Raw genomic sequence first — 21,758 nt, forward strand, 5'->3', positions numbered from 1 at the left:
AATTTAAAGTTTATTTTATTCCATATCACGAAAAATCTGGATGAAGTCAACCTTTCAAGTTAGTTATGTGCCCAAAGATTAAGGGAAGAAGAAAATGAAAATGATGGGTACCCATCTAAGGAAGTGTCCAAAATTAACTCCGCCAGTGCCAGCTAAAATGCATATCACACATGAATGATGGAGTTATCATTATATTTTTTTATTTATCATTCAGCTTCCATAAGCCCTATAAAAACCCTAACCCATCTCCAATTTTCCCACACCAATCTCTCACCTCACAATTACCTTACTTTTGGTTTCCATTCAGTTCAAAACAATGGCTTCCAAAGCTACTGCCTCTCTCGCCTTCCTCCTCGCTCTCAATCTTTTCTTCTTCTCCCTCGTCTCGGCCTGCGGTAACTGCTACCCTAACCCCACACCTTCCCCTGAGAATGGAAAATGCCCTAAAGACACTCTTAAGCTAGGAGTTTGTGCCAAATTGCTCGGCGGTCTGGTCGATGCAACCATCGGCAAGCCACCGGTGACTCCCTGCTGCAGTCTGATCAATGGCCTAGTTGATCTTGAAGCTGCGGTGTGTCTTTGCACTGCCCTTAAAGCCAATGTGTTAGGAAAGGACCTCAACATCCCCATCTCCCTCAGCTTGCTTCTCAATGCCTGCGGCAAGAAAGTTCCCAATGGATTCCAGTGCTAATTTACCATCTTTGTTGCTTCAATAATTATTCAATATTGGTTAATGTCTTAAAATAATTACAATTGTAGCTCGCTTCTTTGTTTTGCTTCATGTTTTTTACTTGTGTTTGAAGGTCAATAAGTTCAACTATTGTTCATTTGCTTAGTGATCGATGTTTTAATATATTAAAATGAAAGAATTTATTATTTTTATCCTCTTTTCGTAATCCTTCCACCAAAATTTTGTTCAACTTGTTCCTATGAGGAAATTGAAATGTCTAAATAAATGAGTGCTTAAACTCAAGAAAAGTAAACTACGGTTCTGAACAATGTATATGCCCTAGATGGGGTTTACTTCCTACTTAAGATATCAATATACTTGAATCTCAAATTCATATTTAGCTCATAAGTATACATATATATATATAAACGATGAATAAAATTGACTTCATATTAAACTTGGCAAAGATGGTATAAAATTGTTTATTAAAAAGAATACAACAATTAACTTAGGAAAAAAGAAAACAATTGCTTAAATGTAACCAAAAAAAGAAAAAAAGAAACACGACATAAGATTTTTTCAAAAACAAACAGTAGGAATCAAGTTTTTCTCATTCTTCCTTGAGTGGAATGGATTGTAATAATTTTAGATTTGATCAAACTTGATATGAACCAAGAGATATCAATCATACAATGTACTTCAACGAAGATGTAAAGAAAATGTTATTGAAATTATCAAAACATATTTCAATTCATGTCACATCAAAGAATGAAGGTTTATTGTTATAAATTTTGGGTGGATCATAATTTAGAGTAATTTAGAATTATGATGTTTCTTTAATGTATTTTTCAAGGGTAATCTACATAGTGGATAATTATGACCATAAACTATACGTAGTAGCTAATTATAGTCATAAAGTATGAATATTACATTCTCTTGAAATGTCTTATGTAAGGTCAAGAGTTTTATTTTGAGACTATATAAAGTCATGTATGTTATCATTGTAAAGAAGACTTGCAAAATGTATTAACAGGAGCATTTGTGCTTTGCTCTCTCCAATGACTAAGTTTCTTTACAATTATATGTAATTTAGGTTACATGTAGATTCATTAAGCTTGACATGATCAATCTTGCTTGTGAAGTGATTCAAATATCAAATAAGTGTGCTTTCCTTGAGATATTTGATCAACAAGGTAATTTGAGTCTTACTTCCCTTGTAGTGATTCCTTATTAAAACTGAGCACAAGTACCGCAAGCTCGCGTTCCTTCAGAATCAATATGCGTCGTTGGGATTTATGCCCTAAAACCTCGTAATTAATTATTTAGTTTTTAACAATAATATTATTATTTTATTTGTAATTTAATTGTTATCCATTGTATGAAAATCCAAGGTTATTAATGTAATCTTGAACAGTATATGGTTGACATACCAGAGGATCGTGTTCAACTAATAACCTAAAGAATCTATAGTATATGGATAAGGTTGGGTGTCTTATCCTAGTAACACTATTGATACGGCCCACTTTGTAATTGTTACAAATGATTTGATCCAAATTATTCATGTGGAGACATGTAAGTGGGGGTATCCTATACAATGAGTTTGTATAAGACTGAACCAAGAAATATGTAATCTCTCTTTATAAAACCGTTAATTGAGAAGATGAATAATTCACATGATGATCATATGCGGCTCGATCTTAATCCTGAGTGAGTTATGAACTAGTGCCTGTGAGGGCTTTTCCTTTAATTTACATGGGTGAGAATGACTTTTTTAGCGGATTCAATATGCCTACCATTTTGGGGGACTTGACTAAATAGGGAGTTGGGAACATAATATCATGAGATGGAATTCACTCATTTTCATATAAGGAAAGTAGATGAGTTGTCTTTTAAGTATTGATTTCGGGACTTGAACAATGGGGCCTCATCTTCTCATTGGCCCGAGAGGGACTTGGTTTATGATTGGATCATAAACAAATTGTTCATTAGAGAACCAGTGGTACTTAAGGTGAAAGATGTAATTACAGTGGTAAAATAGACTTTTGACCCAACTGTAATTAGGAACAACTCGTGAAGGATCGACTTGCTTGTAATGGTTATATCAATGGAGATAACTTGCCCTACAGTGCATAAAAGTGCAAATCTAGGTCTATATTGGAGTGACCTATAGTTAATGAATGAAAATTGATTAATTAAAGAGTTTAATTAATTAATTTTATATCATTGGAGCTTATAATATAATCGGTAGGTCCATAAGGTCCCCTTGCTAGCTAACGCTAAAAGTTCAATTTATTTGAAAGAAAATTTGAATGGTTCATATTAATATTTAATATATAAGATATATTAAATATAAGGAAAAATAAATTTAATTTGAAATGTCAAATGAATGTTTAATACTTTTCTTGTGGAATGTTGAATGTTGAAGAGCTTTTCCAAGGTTGTAATACTTTTCTTGCAATCTAGGGTTTCTACAAGGGTAGAGTTCTTGCTCTCCTATTTGTTGCTTTGTTTTAATTCTTAATAAAAATCAAAATTATTCCCAATGCTTCTGCTACGTAGATGAAGAGTGCATTCCTTTCAATGCGACATTGCATTCAGAGATCTGGCACCGAGTAGAGGCAAGATCGAGCTGAATGACTTGGCCTAATCTTGAGACAAGTAAATTTTGTCGCAGACGATTGAACATGCACGTGTAGTCAGCATGTGTGGCTGAACAAACTTGAATTCCGCACAAGTGATGTTCGGTTGACAAAGACAAACCTCGTCTAAGGTCTAAAGAAGCGACAAAGTCAGGTGAAAAATGAATATGGGGCTTGAGTTTTTCTCAAAACTTGTCATGAGCGTGTTAAGATCATAGCGCCGCACTGTTAAAAATACTCAATAAGTAGCCTCACTATTAAAGTCGAGAAATGCAATCACATGCAATCATGATGGGACCTATCATTTCATAAAACATCATGGTTTGACATCAACGTTTTAGTCTCAATTTTTCAGTCCAGACTAAATTGGATGTATAGTACTTCTCTACACACAACTCATTAGACTTGCCCTTCGACTAGTTTAGACTTGCGGTACCAGAAAAGTTGCAGAGGGAAATGAGCGCACATAATATCATGGTGTACATAATATTATAGTGTACGTTTTCGTACTAATCATAACGAGAAAATATCCTGATGCACGTGACATACAAAATGCATGAGGTCTCCATAGTTTTAAAGCGTGACATATATTTATCGTGCAACTTATACCTCCATTCTTTTCATGAAATAGTATCCCTATGAGGCATACATACATAGTACTTGCCATAACTTTCACGAATAACATATATAGTTTAGCAGTGTCTCACAAGCATAGACTGAACATGCTAACATGGTTTATATGACATGACTTATGGAGGCTCATGCATGATACAACATTGATAACATAACATAGTTCCATAAGATTGCATAACCTTATCATAGTATGACTTATAACATAACATAACTTGTATCATGACATAACATATAACATAGTAGAAATATAACATAAAACACGACAAGCAATCATAAAACACGACATGAGCAGGGGTCATAGGGCACACGTCATTCATATGACAAACAAGTCATCCAACCAAGCTAAGAATAAAGTCTCTTACTTAGTTGGCTTAAGTGAGAATTACTAATTTATCATTGGTGCTAGTCCGGATCTGTCCCTTAAAATCTGATTCAACCTTGGGCCCATGATATTAGGTTAAGGCATAATAAATGACTAACTCTCCAGTAGTATCAATTAAATCTACTTTTAGTTTGAAAAAAATAACTTAAATTGTCCAAACAGTTGTCAGAGTGACCTCAACCGCTTCTAAAAATGTCAAAATCGGCTCCAAAATAGTATAAATAGTAGGAAAGGATCCAAAGATGTCGAAAAGGGCTCAAAATAGGAAATAATCCAAAAATGACATTAGGTGTCCTTTTTATACACAGACAAACGAGTAAAAATGGGTACATGAATGAATTAGAACCACATCCGAGCGATTCTAAGGATTATAGGGCTCAGAAAGACTTTAAAGAATTAAAAGTTATTAATTATACCAATATAATGTACCTTCCTTTTCGGTGGCTTAATCATAGGAACTCCAAAATTGTGTTTTGTTTGCAGCAATTCCATGTTGGGCGATCTTTCGAAAATTTTTACAAGAAGCATGTGAGCGAGAACAAAACATGTTGAAATAACTGTGTTGATTTATGGAGATAGTCTATTATTCACTTTTAGAGGTTAGGATTGAGGAGTAAGTAATATGGTCATATTGCAGGGGATGCAAAGGAATGTCGGAGCACCAGGGGTCGAATTTAAATTCTAAATCCTAAAGTGAGTCATTAAATGATGTATATATCTTAATGCAATAAACTAAACTAGGGAATTAGAAATTACTACATTCAATTAAAAATATTAAGTTATTTTATTTGACTAATTTTTGTAATTTTCATATATTATCTTATAATTTGGAATCTCCAATTGGAAGTGAGAGCTAGGTGGCAAAGTATTAATTTATGTTTGTAATTGAAAACAAATATGTATATGGGAGTGTTTTTCATATGAAGTATTATACAATAACAACAGAAAATATTATATATATAATAGTATGACATGTGAAGCATCTCTATTTTCTTTATCAAACTTATCATATTATATGTTTAATTGTTTTTCATATTTTTCCACCCATTTGTGTAACATGTAGTGCCAAATTTAAATATCATAGGTCAAATAGAGGTACGCCACACGTCATAATTTAGTAAACATTGTTAATGGTATCGATAAGGATCTATATCAAAATCATGTAATTTAAAGTCCATATCACACCTGAATGATGGAGTTATCATTGTTTTTTATTTATAAGTTTGGTCATCATCGTACGCCAATTTCAGCTTCCATAAGCCCTATAAAAACCCTAACCCATCTCCATTTCTCCCACACCAACCTCTCACCTCACAATTACCTTATCTTTTGGTTTCCATTCAGTTCAAAACAATGGCCTCCAAAGCTACTGCCTCTCTCGCCTTCCTCCTCGCTCTCAATCTTTTCTTCTTCTCCCTCGTCTCGGCCTGCGGTAACTGCTACCCTAACCCCACACCTTCCCCTGAGAATGGAAAATGCCCTAAAGACACTCTTAAGCTAGGAGTTTGTGCCAAATTGCTCGGCGGTCTGGTCGATGCAACCATCGGCAAGCCACCGGTGACTCCCTGCTGCAGTCTGATCAATGGCCTAGTTGATCTTGAAGCTGCGGTGTGTCTTTGCACTGCCCTTAAAGCCAATGTGTTAGGAAAGGACCTCAACATCCCCATCTCCCTCAGCTTGCTTCTCAATGCCTGCGGCAAGAAAGTTCCCAATGGATTCCAGTGCTAATTTACCATCTTTGTTGCTTCAATAATTATTCAATATTGGTTAATGTCTTAAAATAACTACAATTGTAGCTCGCTTCTTTGTTTTGCTTCATGTTTTTTCCTTGTGTTTGAAGTTCAATAAGTTCACCTATTGGTGATTTGATTAGTGATTGATGTTTTAATATTATAAATTGAAAGAATATATCATCGTTTATCTTTTCATATCTATATAAATTGGAACTTATATTCATTAAAAAAAAAAACCCACTAAAATATAATGGAACGAAAGGAGTTCATGCATCATAACATAATCATATCACAGTTATAGCATAACTCACAACATTTATATAACTGATAACATAGCATATCTCACAACATGAGATAACATATATAAGAGCATACATATAACATATCACATGTTAAGCAATGAGAAAAGATGACATGTGTGGGATAAAAAGGGTACACGTTGTTCATACGGCAAATAAGTCATCAAACCAAGTCAATGATAGAGCTATTTACTTAGTTGGCTTAGGTTATCCTTGGTGTTAGTTAGGATCTATTTCTTGAAATCGGTTTCAACCCATGTGAACCCACCAAATCAGGTTAAGGCATAATAAACGACTTCATTCATCTAATGACATCAATTAAATTTATGTTCGGCTAAAAAATAACTTAAATTGACCATGTCATTTAAATCTATGTTCGGCTAAAAAATAACTTAAATTGACCAAGCAGTGGTCATACTGACCTCAAATGCTTCTAATTCTAATAATATAAAAAGTGTCTCTAAGACGATCCAAGAGAGTAGGAAATGGATCTAAATGGCAAAAATCTAGTCCCAGTTAGGTAATCCAAGCCAAAGAAGCTGATAGGCAAGCTAAGCCGATGCTGGAAAAGGAAGCCGGTTGGAGGTCGAGGTGTGAGTCACGAGTTAGGGTGTGCATGTTGCGGGCTGGCATTTGGTTTTGAGCTATAGGAGGTAGGAGGTTGGGTTGTTGGGCGCTATTGAGTTTGGAGTGGCTGGTGGGTGTCTTGTGTAACGACCTTAATTTTCTACTAAATTAGAGTCGCTACCATATACATGACATAACTTTTTTACGCAAAAACATTCATTTAAAACAATTTCATAAAATGATGTCATGCATTTGCATAAAAGTCTTAAAATAGCACCAAAGAAATATTAAATTAAAATAAAATCAAGGAAAATATTAAAAAGAACAATAACTGTAATAACCTATGACCTACAAAAATAAATGCAACTACCTTATATAGGTTTCATACTCATTGATATGACGCGCCGTCAACCGTACAGTGGTGCTTTACTTTTAAGTGAAATATAAGAGTAGCACAAGGCTAGAGTATTTTAAGAAATACTCAGTAATTTATTTTACTACTGGAGTTAGGAAATGCAAACATGGGGAGCGTTCTCCAACCCTTGGGCGACTAGATAGTCCTGTGGGCAAAGTTCGCTAGTTAACTTTCCATTAATGACGAGAACAGGCTAGTGCACATTATACTGTCTCCATCCGAGAGTGAGAGTTTTATGATGTAGCTGCTCAACCCAAGACACTGAATCACACTACTTAGGCAAATCAAGCTATCTCAGTCTAAGAACAAAAAAAAGTAGTTCCCTCTAAGAATGAGATTTGTTACCAAAAAGACATGCAACTCCAGGAATGAGTGAACCACCTCCTCCATACCTAGAGGGAGCAGCTTAATTACAACTTGGAACTTCGAGGCATCCCGCATGCTTAGATAGCCTTGGAAACTAGGTCTGAACTTCCTAAACCCTAGAGTAAAGCTCGTGGATACCTACTAGGGTTAGGATGCAATGAAAGCCTACAAGTAGATTGGTTACGAAGTATTTTATTCTCACCCGTCTTTTCTCTCATTTTCAAATGTTTATAGGCGGCCGGTCGAGGTGGATGAAAGTTTTAGAGTTGTGCAGTCAAAGAAGAATCGTTCCAGAGCATTATTTGGTTTCTACATTTCAAGTCATTTGTAATTTATCCAAAAGTAATTTCACTTTATAGTAAATTTGAATACACCGTCTTATAATTAAATTTTTACTTTGTATTTGAATTTGACGTTGTATTTATTTCAATTTAAACTTTATCAAATTTTAATCTTATATTTTATTTTACTTTTCCTTTTATTTGTTTTTAGTTTCCGTATTTTAGTAGTTGTCCGAATTTCGAAATCTTGAAAATTAAGTCATCATAATTCGTATACCTCTCTTTTACTTGATTTCCACGTAATATGTATATTATTATAAAGTTATTTTATTTGATTAATTTTTGTAATTTTCATATATTTTCTTCTAATTTGGAATCTTGAATTGGATCTGAACTAGGCGAGGAAGTATTAATTTATGTTTGTAATTGAAAACAAATATGTATATGGGAGTGTTATGCATGTGAAGTATTATATATACAATACCAATATTTTAGTATGACATGCGAAACATATCTCTATTTTCCTTAAACCACTTATTTTATATATACACATTTAGTGTTACCCTAATTTATGCTTAATTGTTTTTTCATATTTTTCCACCTATTTGTCTACCTCGTCGTGCCAAAGTTAAATAACATTCGTCCAATAGAGGTATGCCACATATCATAATCTAGAAAACATTTCTTCATCATCGATCAATTGAGATCTGTGAGATCCCATATCGATTGGAGAAGGGAACAAAATATTTTCTATAAATGTGTGGAAACATACATCTCCCTAGCAGACGTGTTTTAAAACTATGGAGCTGACGGTGATACGTAACAGGTCGAAACAGACATTATCTGCTAACGGTGGACTTGAGCTATTACAAATGGTATCAGAGCCAGACACCGGGCGGTGTACCAGAGAGGATGCTAGTGTAACAACCTTAGATTTCTATTTAACCTAAAGTTGCTACTGTATACATAATGTACTCATTTGTGTGAAAATAATAATTTGAAACTTCAACATAAAACACTGTCATGGACTTATATATTCGAAAACGTCTTCAAAACGACATAACGAAATACTAAATAGAATAAATAAACATTAGAATTGCAAACACCCTATTCTAACCTGAGTCTAGGAATTAAATACAACTATCCTAACCATGTCATAGTCTTGACTTGCGTTGTCGTCATCCGTCGTATACAAAACTTCCCTTTTTTCTGTTTTTCTTTTTTAGGGTGTCTTGCTTTTACGTGAAATAGAAGTAGCACATGCTTGAGTGTTTTAAGAAATACTCGGCAAGTGACCCTACTATTGGGGTTAGATGCAAACACATACAATCATAAATTGGACCTATCCTTTCAATCTGTATTTCCTTAGGCGACTATCCTAAGCAAATAATTGGATGTGTATTTACTATTCTATACATGGCCCACACATGCAAGTTTGGGCCCATAAGTTGGTTCGCACACCTCCTAAGCCCCTTTCCTAGTCAGGCTAGCATTCTCTGGAGATAATGTCGGACATCTATTAGGAATAGTGACCGTCGCAACATTATGATAAGACATAATGATCATTTTCTGCCTTGTAATGTATGCATTTGTACCATCATAAAAAGGAGATATTCCCTGATGCATGAACACACAATGATGCATGACGTCCCAACATTTTCTTTCATTATCATGTAAGACAACCCCTTTCGTTTTCCTTCATACCATATCATTTTACAACATAGCCTTTAAGGCATGTATTGGGGTTGAGTATCGTATCATTCATATTGTAACGACCCGAAAAAAAAAATAAAAGATAATAATAATAAGTAAATAATAATTATAAAAAAATAAAATAAAATAAAATAAAATAAAAGTAAATTATCGTCTCTCTCCACCTTCCACAAATATCTCCCCAACCCCTCCAACTGTAAAATGATCTGCAAAAAAAAAACAAGAAAGGAAACAGAAACAAAAATGGCAGATTTTGGGAAGGGAAAAATGGGAGAAAGAAACATAGGAAAGATCACAGATTTTGGGAGAGAAGAATTGGAGATGACCTTTACTTCAGGCAGATCTAATAGGAATGGAAAGAGATAGAAAAGTTATCGGTAAGTTAGATCTCATTTTCTTTTATTTTTGCACGAGATAGAAAAGTTATCTTAGATCTCTCTTTCAATTATTTAGATTTTTGGATATGGGATCGAAAATCAAAATTGGGTGTGTGAATTGCATCTAAATTGAATCATCATTTTGAGGAAAGAGAAGAAAATCATAATGGATGGATGCATAGCCATTTTTACTCAAGGAAAAATTAAAATAAATTGGAAAGGGGAAAGAGAAGAAAATCATAATGGATGGATGCATAGCCATTTTTACTCAAGGAAAAATTAAAATAAATTGGAAAGGGTTAATGACAGTAGTTTTAGGAAAGAAAAGAAAAATTCAAAATCATTTATGGAATTAATTAGAATCAGATTTCCACCTACATTACCCAGTTATTTAGATGTTAATTAGCAGTTAGAAATCATGTCACATCTTTGAATGAGATCATAGATTTCTTCTTTGTACCATTATTTAGAATTAGATCAACCTTTCATTTACTAAACTGTTAGAATTAAATAGGGAAGAAAAGAATTGAACAAGAATTAAACAAGAGGTTTGGAAAAGAATTAAACGGAGAGAGGTTTGAAATGAATTAAAGAGAGAAAGAGGAGGTTTGGAAAAGAATTAAGCCGAGAGAGGTTTGAAATGAATTAAAGAGAGAGAGGTAAAGAAAAATATATACATATATTTAATTAAGTACAGAAAAGAAGAAAAGAAAGAGGTAAAGGAAAGGAAATTATATATATTTAACTAATTAAATACAGGAAAGAAAAGAGAGAGAGACATTGGGGAGGAAAATGGAAGATTTGGTGAACAGAAACAATTTTACAGAGTAAATACATAGAGTAAAAAAAAAGATACCAAGATATATATATATATATATATATATATATATATATATATATATATATATATATATATATATATATTCAATACTCATAAAGTCTTTAATGCTCGCATGAAGTTTAGCACATGAACCCTTGTAGGAGTTAGAGAATTAAACATGAAATTGATGTTATGGATTCTTATAGGTTGGCTTGGATACAAAGGAAAAATTCAAACTTTCATTAAAGATAAATTGGTGACAAATGTATAAGCTAATCAGGTAAGTGGCCTTACTATAGGATAGGCTAAATAATTGTATGAGTTATGATGATGTGTGGATTATGATGCTTGATGATATGTGCAGTATATACATATTTTGTTGAGTGACGCTTGATATGTTTGACGCACGTTGTGGCATTATGATGAGCATGATGATTGCATGATTTTTACCTTAATATGATGATGTTTTCCATATTGAGCATGCTAGATGATGATGAGTGCCATATTGCATCATGTCGTTAGATCGACGTAGGACACAACCCTAAGAGCATGAAAATGATATTAATATAAATATCCACGAGTATGCGTTACCTAGAGTAACAAAGAGATGAGACTAGAGGGTTGTGTCAGAAGAGACATTACGATGGATTTAGAGGGACCTCATGCATTTTGTATGTTCATAAGCATAGGGCTACTTCCCCTAGAGATGATGAGTGCGGACGCGCACCTTATGATGAGCGCGAATGCGCACAGGTGCGAAAGCACACAGATGAGGGTGTTCATGAGGCGCATGACACTATGGGGTTCCGCTGACCTCCGGACGTCGCTACAAATTAGCTTGACCAGAGGGTCCAGGGGGTGTGCGAGCACCTGGGGACTCACACTCGCACGTGTGAGTCGTGTGTAGGGAAGTACTACACATCCAATTTGTCCGAGACTGGAGGCCACCCCTAAGATGATTAGAGATAGGTCCCTAAATCATGATTGCATGTGTTTGCATTTGCATGGCCCCCTATAGTGGGGCCACTTACTGAGTATTCTTTGAAATACTCAGGCCGTGTGCCACATCATTTTTTTCAGGTAATGGCAAGGCGCACTTGTACGGAGGACGGCGGCATCGCGAGCAGAGACTGTGGCACGTGCATAGGGTAGACTCATATTTGAATTTCTAGTTTTAAGTTAGAATAGGTTGTTTTGCATTTCATTGTTTTAAATTATTTTGTATTTGTTTTTGTTTTCTCTAAATTTCAGTATTTCATATTTAAACACGTAAGACCATGGCTGTGTTTTCCAGAGAAGAAGTTGTTTTAAACGTTTTTTTTTTTTTTTAAGTTTACGTTATCAGTTATATTCATGTAAGAGTTATATTTCCGCATTATAGATGAGCATGAGACGTTAGTAGCGACTCTGAGTATGTGGAAATTTAGGGTCGTTACACATATCATACATGGTCTTATGTCATATCATGCACATGACATATCCTCGACATATCATATGGTATCATGCACGTATCATATCATAAAATATGTCACAACATGTACTATATCGACAAACATGTTACACCATAACATATATTGTATAATCAACACGTCACATTATAACACGTGTCATAACATTAACATAACATATCATAATCATATCATTTTATAAACATATCATAGTCATATCATTTCATACACATATCATAATCACATAAATTCATAAACATTTCACACATATCAAGCATATGACACGTGCAGAATCACAGGGCCCCGAAGGTAGGTGTATCGTGAGATCCAACATCTGTTGGAGAGGGAAACAAAACATTACTTACAAGTGTGAAAAATCACGAGGCTGACTACATGTAGCGGGCCAAATCAGACAGTATTTGCTAGCAGTAGACTTGAGTTGTTATAGGATCTTGGACATATTTAATATTTTTAAATTTCATGAGCCTACACATACCCAAAATTTAATTATTTTATAATATAGACACATATTAGATACAAAATTGAAAATTTAGGAACATATGATTGTAAATTTCACAGAAATATTTTTTTCCAATTAAGAGAACTATTAAAGTTGAGAGTCAAAATTTGTAATTTAAACCAATGTATACTGTTGGTTTAAATATCATTTTGATTTCATTATATTTTAGTTTTCTAACTTTCAATTGTCCAAACATATCACGTAACTCAATAAAATATAAATTTAATCGTTCAAAGTTAAATTTTAATGAAATTAGTTCAATAATAATAATAATTTTCGTACTAAAAAAGAAATCATATGAAAATATTTTCAAAATATTTCAAAAAAAATATATTAAGATGAAAATATATCTTTTTGTTCATATCACCGAAAATGTGGATCAAGTCAACGTTTGATGTTAATTATGGGCCCAAAGATTGAGGGAAGAAGAAAGGGAAATTATGGGTCCCCATCTCACAAATCTCCAAATTTGTTGAGCTTGACCAAGGTAAAATAGGATGGCTTTGTCCTAATTACTTGAGAGTGTATAGAAACGAGTCAAGAGTCAAGACTGCTATTCCGAAAATTCACCATGATAAGGGACAAGGGATTATATGGGTAGTTTAATTCATGATGAGTGCTATTGTGTGTGGAAATGGTAAGGGGCTCCTTGAATAGGGTCATGGTAAGAGTGAGTGAGAGACCGCACAGATAGCTTAGTAGCTTGTCGACATGTAGGGTCACTCCTCCAGACTTGAGAGTCTATGATGGTTCCTAAGGAAGAGTAGCCAGTTATGGGAGTATTTGGGAGTTGTGCGACCAGGGAGTTAGCTTTATTTATTTTTACTTCTCTTTTTCGTAAAAAGAAAGGGAATAAAAACATTTATGCCCCAAACTTTGAGCTTATATCAATTTGAACAAAAAACTAATAAATAAAACTTCAAACTTGCCAACTAAAATCTGAAGGGAGCCCACTTGGGTTAGCTATCAATATATACAATAACTAATGCTTTCTTATTATTCTTTCTCAAATCATTTCTTCTCTCCTCAACCCTATAAGAACCCATCCATTCTCCCCTTTCTCCCACCACCAATACCTCAAACTCCCTTCAAAAACTTCCAAGAGAGACACCCAAATGGCTTCCAAAGCTACAGCCTCCCTTGCCTTCCTCCTCTCTCTCAATCTCCTCATTCTTTTCACTTGTCTCAGCCTGCAGCGACTGCTATGTCCCTACCCCTCCCATTCCCAACCCATGCCCTCCTACAATGCCAAACCCTCCATCTGCCCATGGAAAGTGCCCTAGGGACACTCTTAAACTCGGCGTCTGCGCCAAGCTGCTCGGCGGCCTCCTTGACGTTACCATTGGCAAGCCCCCTGTGACGCCGTGCTGCAGCCTCATCGAAGGCCTTGTCGACCTCGAAGCTGCTGTCTGCCTTTGCACTGCCATTAAAGCCAATGTGTTGGGCAACAACCTTAACATCCCTGTCTCCCTCAGCTTGCTCCTTAATGTCTGCAAGAAGAAGGTTCCCGAGGGATTCCAGTGCTGATTATAATCAATGTCTATCATAATTCTTGAGTTCTTCATGGGGTCTATTCCTCTTGGAGTTTGAAGGAATCAATAAATTAAATTTTTCTTATTTGTGAATTATGAGTAGTGGGCGCATTTTAAGATATTTTTAAGAAGTTTTAGATATCAGTCTCAAAGTCTTGAATTGAAACTAATATAATTTAAAAAATATGATTAAAAGTAGAATTTGGTCTCTGATTTGAAAGCAAAAGAGAAAAGCATCAAATGAAGAACAAAGTTGCATTTTATATTTTCAATGGATTTCCATTATAAAGGTTGTACTTACTATATTCAACAAAAATATAATGAGATTGTAACATAGTATGATATTATCTCAATCACTAAATAAAAAATACCTTTCGTAAATAATTGTGCCAAATTAATAGAGTGATTATTAAGTGTAGAAACGGGCGAACTCGTAAACTAGTTTTGGAAGAGACTTTGGACTACCCGAGTAGTTAGCTATAGTACAAGGACTCAAGTGTAGAAATGGGTGAACCTGTAAACTGGTCTCAGAGGAGATTAGGGACTACATGGGTAGTTTAAGCTGAATACTCCTATTGAGTGTAGAAGCGGACGGACTTGTAAATGAGTCTCGAAAGATATTAGAGACTACACAGGTAGGTGGTTTAGGGTGAATACTCCTATTCAGAGTTGAAGTGGGAAAATTTGCAAACTGGTTTCATAAGAGATTAGGAACCACATGGGTAGGTCGTTTAGGGGTGAATACTTCTATTGACTGTAGAGATAGGTCAAGGTCGATGCCGTGACTTCGTAAATCGATTTCAGAAGAGACTAGAGACTATACGAGTAGTTGACAAGGAGAGTGCCTCTATTGAGTGTAGGAATGAGTCGAGGCTGATGCTGCGATGCCGTAAACCAGTCTTGAAAGGAGATTAGAGACTACATGAATGGAAGAATCATGATGGTTGCTCCCAATGAATGTGGTAACGGCTCCAGACCTCGATAGGGCCTACGGCATGTAAGAGAACTTTCTAGAGCCTAGATAAAATCTCGTAGAGACTTACTAGGAATTGCTTGCTAAATATTTTTATACCTCCATTCTTTTCCTTTTTTTTTTTTTTTTTTCCTTTTCAGGTGTTCACTAGTTGCTAGTTAAGGTGGGTGAGCGTTCAAGAGCTGTGTGGTTACAGAGAAGGTCATGTCGGAGCGTGAATCCATCTTGTATTTGAGACGCGTGCAAATCTTTTAATCACATCCAACCAATTTTAATTTATGACAACAATGTTTAGTAGGGAAATACTCATTAATTTATATCAGATTTCTTTAGAATAATATATCCAAAATAGCATCCTATTTTAGTATGAATTTATTAGTTGAAAAGAGAAACTGTGAAGATCTTCAAGATTTTTGAGCTGTGATAAAGAAGTGTGTAACATGTCGACGGTTGACCGGCCAACGTGTGCCCCGGTAACCAACGGCCTGGGCACTAATACACTATGCATGCATAAAACACATATATTATGTTTATTTCTTATAATATACTTATAAATACTTCTTGATAATTTAATATAATGTCACAATTTGGAAGCTATCTGGCAAAGTATCATTTATGTGTCTCCAACATCATTATTCATTGGTTCACGGGAAAGATTTTCTTTTTAATTATAAAATCATTATTTGTGCTTCATAGTTGTAATAGAAATTATTCTTAATTAATTAATGAATATGCTTTATATTTATAAAATTGTATAACTCATAACTCATATTTTATGATATAATACAGATTATAACGTATTATATAGTACATTGAAGATACCCACTTTTGGACGAACTATTACAAACTGGCGCATAATAGAAGAATCGGATAAATTTTTTAAAGATCATTTGATATATAGACGGTATAGAAATATTTGAATATAAAACAAATTCTCCGAGAACTAAATGCAAAAATGTAAAATCATAAGAAATTTATATGTAATCAAAATACATAACTTGAATCTATTGGTCCCTTATGGCACAACTTTAGAACGCTCCTGATATCAATCGTTTTGTTTGTGTTCAATCTGTAAATGAAAAAGTAGCATGATTGATTTTGATGTTCTGACCCTATTTAATTCCTACTATTTTGCTGAATCTAGTTTCTATGGTTTCTCATGGGATATCCAATCAGATGCTCTCATCATGTCGTGATATCTTACCGTTCAATTTCTCAAAGTGCATCTACTCATCATGGTTTCACTGCAAGATCCTAAAGTGAATTGTTTAGCTCTTTACTATTCTCTACGTATCATAAATTTGTAAGGTGTGACCTCGTTCTAGTTTCAACTACTGATCGATTGAGACATTACAGAAAGCTCTCGATAGATACTAGTTTTATGCTAGAGATTAGCGAGTGACTGCCACATAGGCCTCATAATGTCATAGGGAGAACAACCTTCATGCTTACAAGCTATTATGTTCTCATAATGTCATAGGTGGCACGTGTCGTCATACATCAAACGAGTACCTAGCATATCCTATAGTAAAACCACTTATTTGGTTGGTTTTAGACGACGTTCTTTCTAATTTAAAATACGTTAGCTCTCGTTCCTCGAAAGTTGCTCCAAGTATCGCCGGAGTTCGTTTCCTATTAGATGATCTCGTTCCTTTCGTTAATATTTCACAATTCTAAATTAAATTCAACTTGAAATTGTGAAATAGGTCATCGTACTAACTATAATTACCTTAATTAGGGTCGTTACCATTCACATGCAATTCAATCTAACTCTACTAATGAAACGGATTTATAAAAACACGGCGGTTGTTCATTCATAAGTATACCCAAATTTGATAGGTAGATTGCTCAATTCTACCTAATTCGACCTGGTAAAATCAGGAAAGAGCTCATAGGCATACAATCACATGCCATATGGCCACTCAGAGAATGGTAGAGGAAGGAAATAATGAGGGAAGACAGAGAATAGAGAATGTTTCCATCATCAAACATGCCAGCTAAATTCCCAAGAGAGCCCACATGGGTTACCTATCAATATACAATAACTTCTATTTTCTTATGATTCTTTCACAAATCATTTCTTCTTTCCTCAATCCTATAAATACCCATTCATTCTCCCCTTTCACCCACCACCAATACCTCAAACTCCCTTCAAAAGCTTTAAAGAGAGACACCCAAATGGCTTCCAAAGCTACAGCCTCCCTTGCCTTCCTCCTCTCTCTCAATCTCCTCTTCTTTTCACTTGTCTCAGCCTGCAGCGACTGCTATGTCCCTTCCCCTCCCATGCCCAACCCATGCCCTCCTACAATGCCAAACCCTCCATCTGGCCATGGAAAGTGCCCAAGGGACACTCTTAAACTCGGTGTCTGCGCCAAGCTGCTCGGCGGCCTCCTTGACGTTACCATTGGCAAGCCCCCTGTGACGCCGTGCTGCAGCCTCATCGAAGGCCTTGTCGACCTCGAAGCTGCTGTCTGCCTTTGCACTGCCATTAAAGCCAATGTGTTGGGCAACAACCTTAACATCCCTGTCTCCCTCAGCTTGCTCCTTAATGTCTGCAAGAAGAAGGTTCCCGAGGGATTCCAGTGCTGATTATAATCAATGTCTATCATAATTCTTGAGTTCTTGATTGTGTTTTGATGTACGTGGTTTGGGATTCTCTCTGTTTTAGAATTTATTACGAATTATTATCGATTGTTCTATTTTCTTCATGGGGTCTATTCCTCTCGGAGTTTGAAGGTTTCAATAAACTAAATTTTGCTTATGGTTGAAATATGAGTAGTTAGCATATTTATGAAGAACAAAGTTAAAAGCCAAAGATAAAAGCATCCAATGAAGAACAAAGTTAGCATTTTATATTTTTCAATGGATTTCTATTATAAAGGTTGTACTTACTATTCAACAAAATTATAATGAATTTGGTCACGTGATCAGGTTATTCCGAGAAGCTAACCCTGAATGTCGTGTAAATGAGAGATGAGATGTAGTCTAACCTGCTTAGACACCCTATGGACCTAGTAAACCTCCACGGCATCTAAATAAGACTAAAAAATCTTAAAAGAATCTTGAAGTCACTTGAGTGACTATTGAGTGTAGAAATAGGCGAAACCTTAAACTAGTCTTTGAAGAGACTTGGGATTACGGGTAGTTAGCTATAGTATAGGGACTCCTATTAAATGTAGAAACTGGTGAACCCATAAACTAGTCTAGTAAGAGATTAGGGACTACATAGATAAATGGTTTAGGGTGAATATTCCTATCGAGTTTAGAAGTAGACGAACCTATAAACTAGTCTCCAAAGAGATTAGAGACTACACGGGTTGGTGGTTTAGCGTGAATAACTTCTACTGAGTGTAGAGATGGATCAAGGCCAATATCGTGTGACTCTGTAAATAGGTCTTAGAAGGAACTAGAGACTACATGAGTAGTTAACAAGGAGAGTGCCTCTATTGAGTGTAGGAACGACTCGAAGTTGATGTCGCGATGTCGTAAGCCGGTCTTTAAAGGAAACTAGGGACTACACGAATAGAAGATTCATAATGGTTACCCCCAATAAGAGTACATTCTAGAATCTAATTACAAACCAGTGGAGATCTATTAGAAATTGGATGCAAGAGAGCCTACAAGTAGATTGCTTACGGACTATTTTAATACTTCTATATTTTCTTTTCAGTTGTTCACAAGTTGTTGGTCGAGGTGGATGAGTGTTCGAGAGCTGTATGATCATAGAGAGGGTTATTACGGAGCGTCAATCCATCTTGAGTCTTTTCATTTTCATTTGTAACTGTATTCCAAACTCATTTTTTTCCTTTTATAATAATATTTCCATAATAACATCCTATTTTAGTATGAATTTTATTAGTTATTTTATTAGTGTCTGACATGTCGACGGTTGACCGGCCAACGTGCGCCCCGGTAACGAACGGCCTGCGCGGTAATCAACTAGTTTACTCTGCATTGCATGAAACACATATATTATATTTATTTATATATAATTTTGATAAATTTAATAATAATGTCACAAGTTGGAATCTTGGGTTGAATCACGAAGCCATCTGGGAAAAGTATCACGGGAAGGATTTTCTTTTTAATTATAAATTCATTATTTGTACGTCAAAGTTGTAATAGAAATTATTCTTAATTAATTAATGAATATAATATCATATAGTTTATAACATATTATAATTACATTGTAGCTACCACTTTTCCAAGATCTATAGCCACCAACGGTTAGAAACTGATGCATAATAGAAGAACCAGATAATTTTTTTAAGAATTATTTAAGAGATATAAGTTGCTGAAAAAGTTTTAATATCAATATATAGATAGTATAGAAATATTTAAATATAAAACAAATTCTCGGGAGACTAGATACAAAAATGTAAAATCATAAGAAACTTATTTGAGATCAAAATACATGACTCAGATCTATTGGTCTCTATGGCATAGCTCTAAAACGCTCATGCTATCAATTGTTTTATGTGTGTTCAATCTGAAAGCGAAAAAATAGCATGAATGAATATAAATATTGAATAATGTCTACTTGTAGGTCTCTAAATTATTTTATCTTGTAATTAAATTCTACATGTTAGGGGTCAGAAGGCTATTAGAGGACAATCACTAGGTTGTGCAAGTTAACAAGCTTTGGTAGGGTTTAGGGTTTTGAACCCTCTATTTGTTGGTTAATCACGTTCTTTCCTAGATTTGTCCGGACTATTTCAATGAATCTAGTTCTTGTGGTTTCTCATCATCTACCTAATCAAACTCTCTCATAATGTCGAGATATTTTTCATTCTAACTCTTCAAAGTACATCGGCTCATCAGAGTTTCATTACAGGATCTTAAGATGAATTGTTTAGTTCTTTACTATTCCCTGTATATCATAAATTTGTGAGTGCAACCCCATTCTAGTTTCAAGTATTGAACTATTGAGACATTACCAAAAAAATATATATATATATCAATTGATACTAGTTTTGTACTAGAGATTAGAGGAAACTCCCTCATAGGTCTCACAATGCCGTGGAGAGAATGACTCTCACGCTTACAAGAGAGACACCCAAATGGCTTCCAAAGCTACAGCCTCCCTTGCCTTCCTCCTCTCTCTCAATCTCCTCTTCTTTTCCCTTATCTCAGCCTGCAGCGACTGCTATGTCCCTTCCCCTCCCATTCCCAACCCATGCCCTCCTACAATGCCAAACCCTCCATCTGCCCATGGAAAGTGCCCTAGGGACACTCTTAAACTCGGCGTCTGCGCCAAGCTGCTCGGCGGCCTCCTTGACGTTACCATCGGCAAGCCCCCTGTCACGCCGTGCTGCAGCCTCATCGAAGGCCTTGTCGATCTCAAAGCTGCTGTCTGCCTTTGCACTGCCATTAAAGCCAATGTGTTGGGCAACAACCTTAACATCCCTGTCTCCCTCAGCTTGCTCCTTAATGTCTGCAAGAAGAACGTTCCCGAGGGATTCAAATGCTGATTATAATCAATGTCTTCCATAATTCTGGAGTGTTCTTGAGTGTGTTTTGATGTATGTGGTTTGAGGTTCTGAATTTATTACAAATTATTATGGGTTATTCAATTTCCTTCATGGGGTCTTTTCATCTTAGAGTTTGAATCAATAAATTAAAATTTTCTTATTGGTGAACGCATTTTAAAATATTTTTAAGAAGTTTTAGATAAACTAATATAGTTTAACAAAAAATATTAAAAGCGTCAAATGAAAAACAAAGGCATTTTATATTTTCAATGCATTTCGATTATAAAGCTTCTATTTAACCAAAATATAATGCGTTTGTAACATATAAAAATAGCATGTAGGTTAATTTAAAAGTTTCAAATTTTTCAATTAAAAAAAATCTGGATATACTCAATTCTAAGAATGTAATATCATAATTTTCACTATTTTATATTAAATCACCCCTTAAAAAAGAAATAAATATATAACTTCTTGACGCACTTAAAAAATCGATATCAATGTCAGAGAATATTGTTGTAGCGGAAGTAGAAGCGGAATCAAGATCGATCATACTCACGTACTCACAAACATAAATAAACAAAGAAACATAAAAATTTATGCGATTTGGAGAGAATAAATGGTAACTAATCACTGTAATTAAAGTGTTTATAATATATCTCTCACGCTCTCACGTAATAAAGTCTCACTTTCAAAATTTCTCTCAATTACCTCTTGACAAATACAAAATGACACTGACTCCACATCTCATAACAATGCTAGACAAACTTTTATATAGGTATAAAAATATTAATGCTCATACTTGCATCAAGATTATTCATGTAACAATATGAGAGAATGTACGGATATGGGAATAAACCAAATAAATCCAGTAGTTACATGAATGAACCACATCTTCGTAACAATTCTCAACCACTATGAC

At 34.9% G+C, this 21,758-nt stretch overlaps 5 pseudogenes; all 5 read left to right on the forward strand.

Moving 5' to 3' along the window:
- Window positions 1-269: 269 nt before the first annotated feature.
- Window positions 270-810, forward strand: LOC147789630 (14 kDa proline-rich protein DC2.15 pseudogene; annotated as a pseudogene).
- A 4,867-nt stretch (window positions 811-5,677) lies between these two features.
- LOC111809090 (14 kDa proline-rich protein DC2.15 pseudogene) lies at window positions 5,678-6,217 on the forward strand (annotated as a pseudogene).
- Window positions 6,218-13,944: 7,727 nt separating this feature from the next.
- LOC111809088 (14 kDa proline-rich protein DC2.15 pseudogene) lies at window positions 13,945-14,417 on the forward strand (annotated as a pseudogene).
- A 3,085-nt stretch (window positions 14,418-17,502) lies between these two features.
- LOC111809222 (14 kDa proline-rich protein DC2.15 pseudogene) lies at window positions 17,503-18,123 on the forward strand (annotated as a pseudogene).
- Window positions 18,124-20,414: 2,291 nt separating this feature from the next.
- LOC111809205 (14 kDa proline-rich protein DC2.15 pseudogene) lies at window positions 20,415-20,859 on the forward strand (annotated as a pseudogene).
- The last annotated feature ends 899 nt before the right edge of the window (window positions 20,860-21,758 follow it).

Source organism: Cucurbita pepo, chromosome 13, assembly GCF_057944985.1.
Source record: "Cucurbita pepo subsp. pepo isolate OVF chromosome 13, ASM5794498v1, whole genome shotgun sequence".
Taxonomy (NCBI): domain Eukaryota; kingdom Viridiplantae; phylum Streptophyta; class Magnoliopsida; order Cucurbitales; family Cucurbitaceae; genus Cucurbita; species Cucurbita pepo.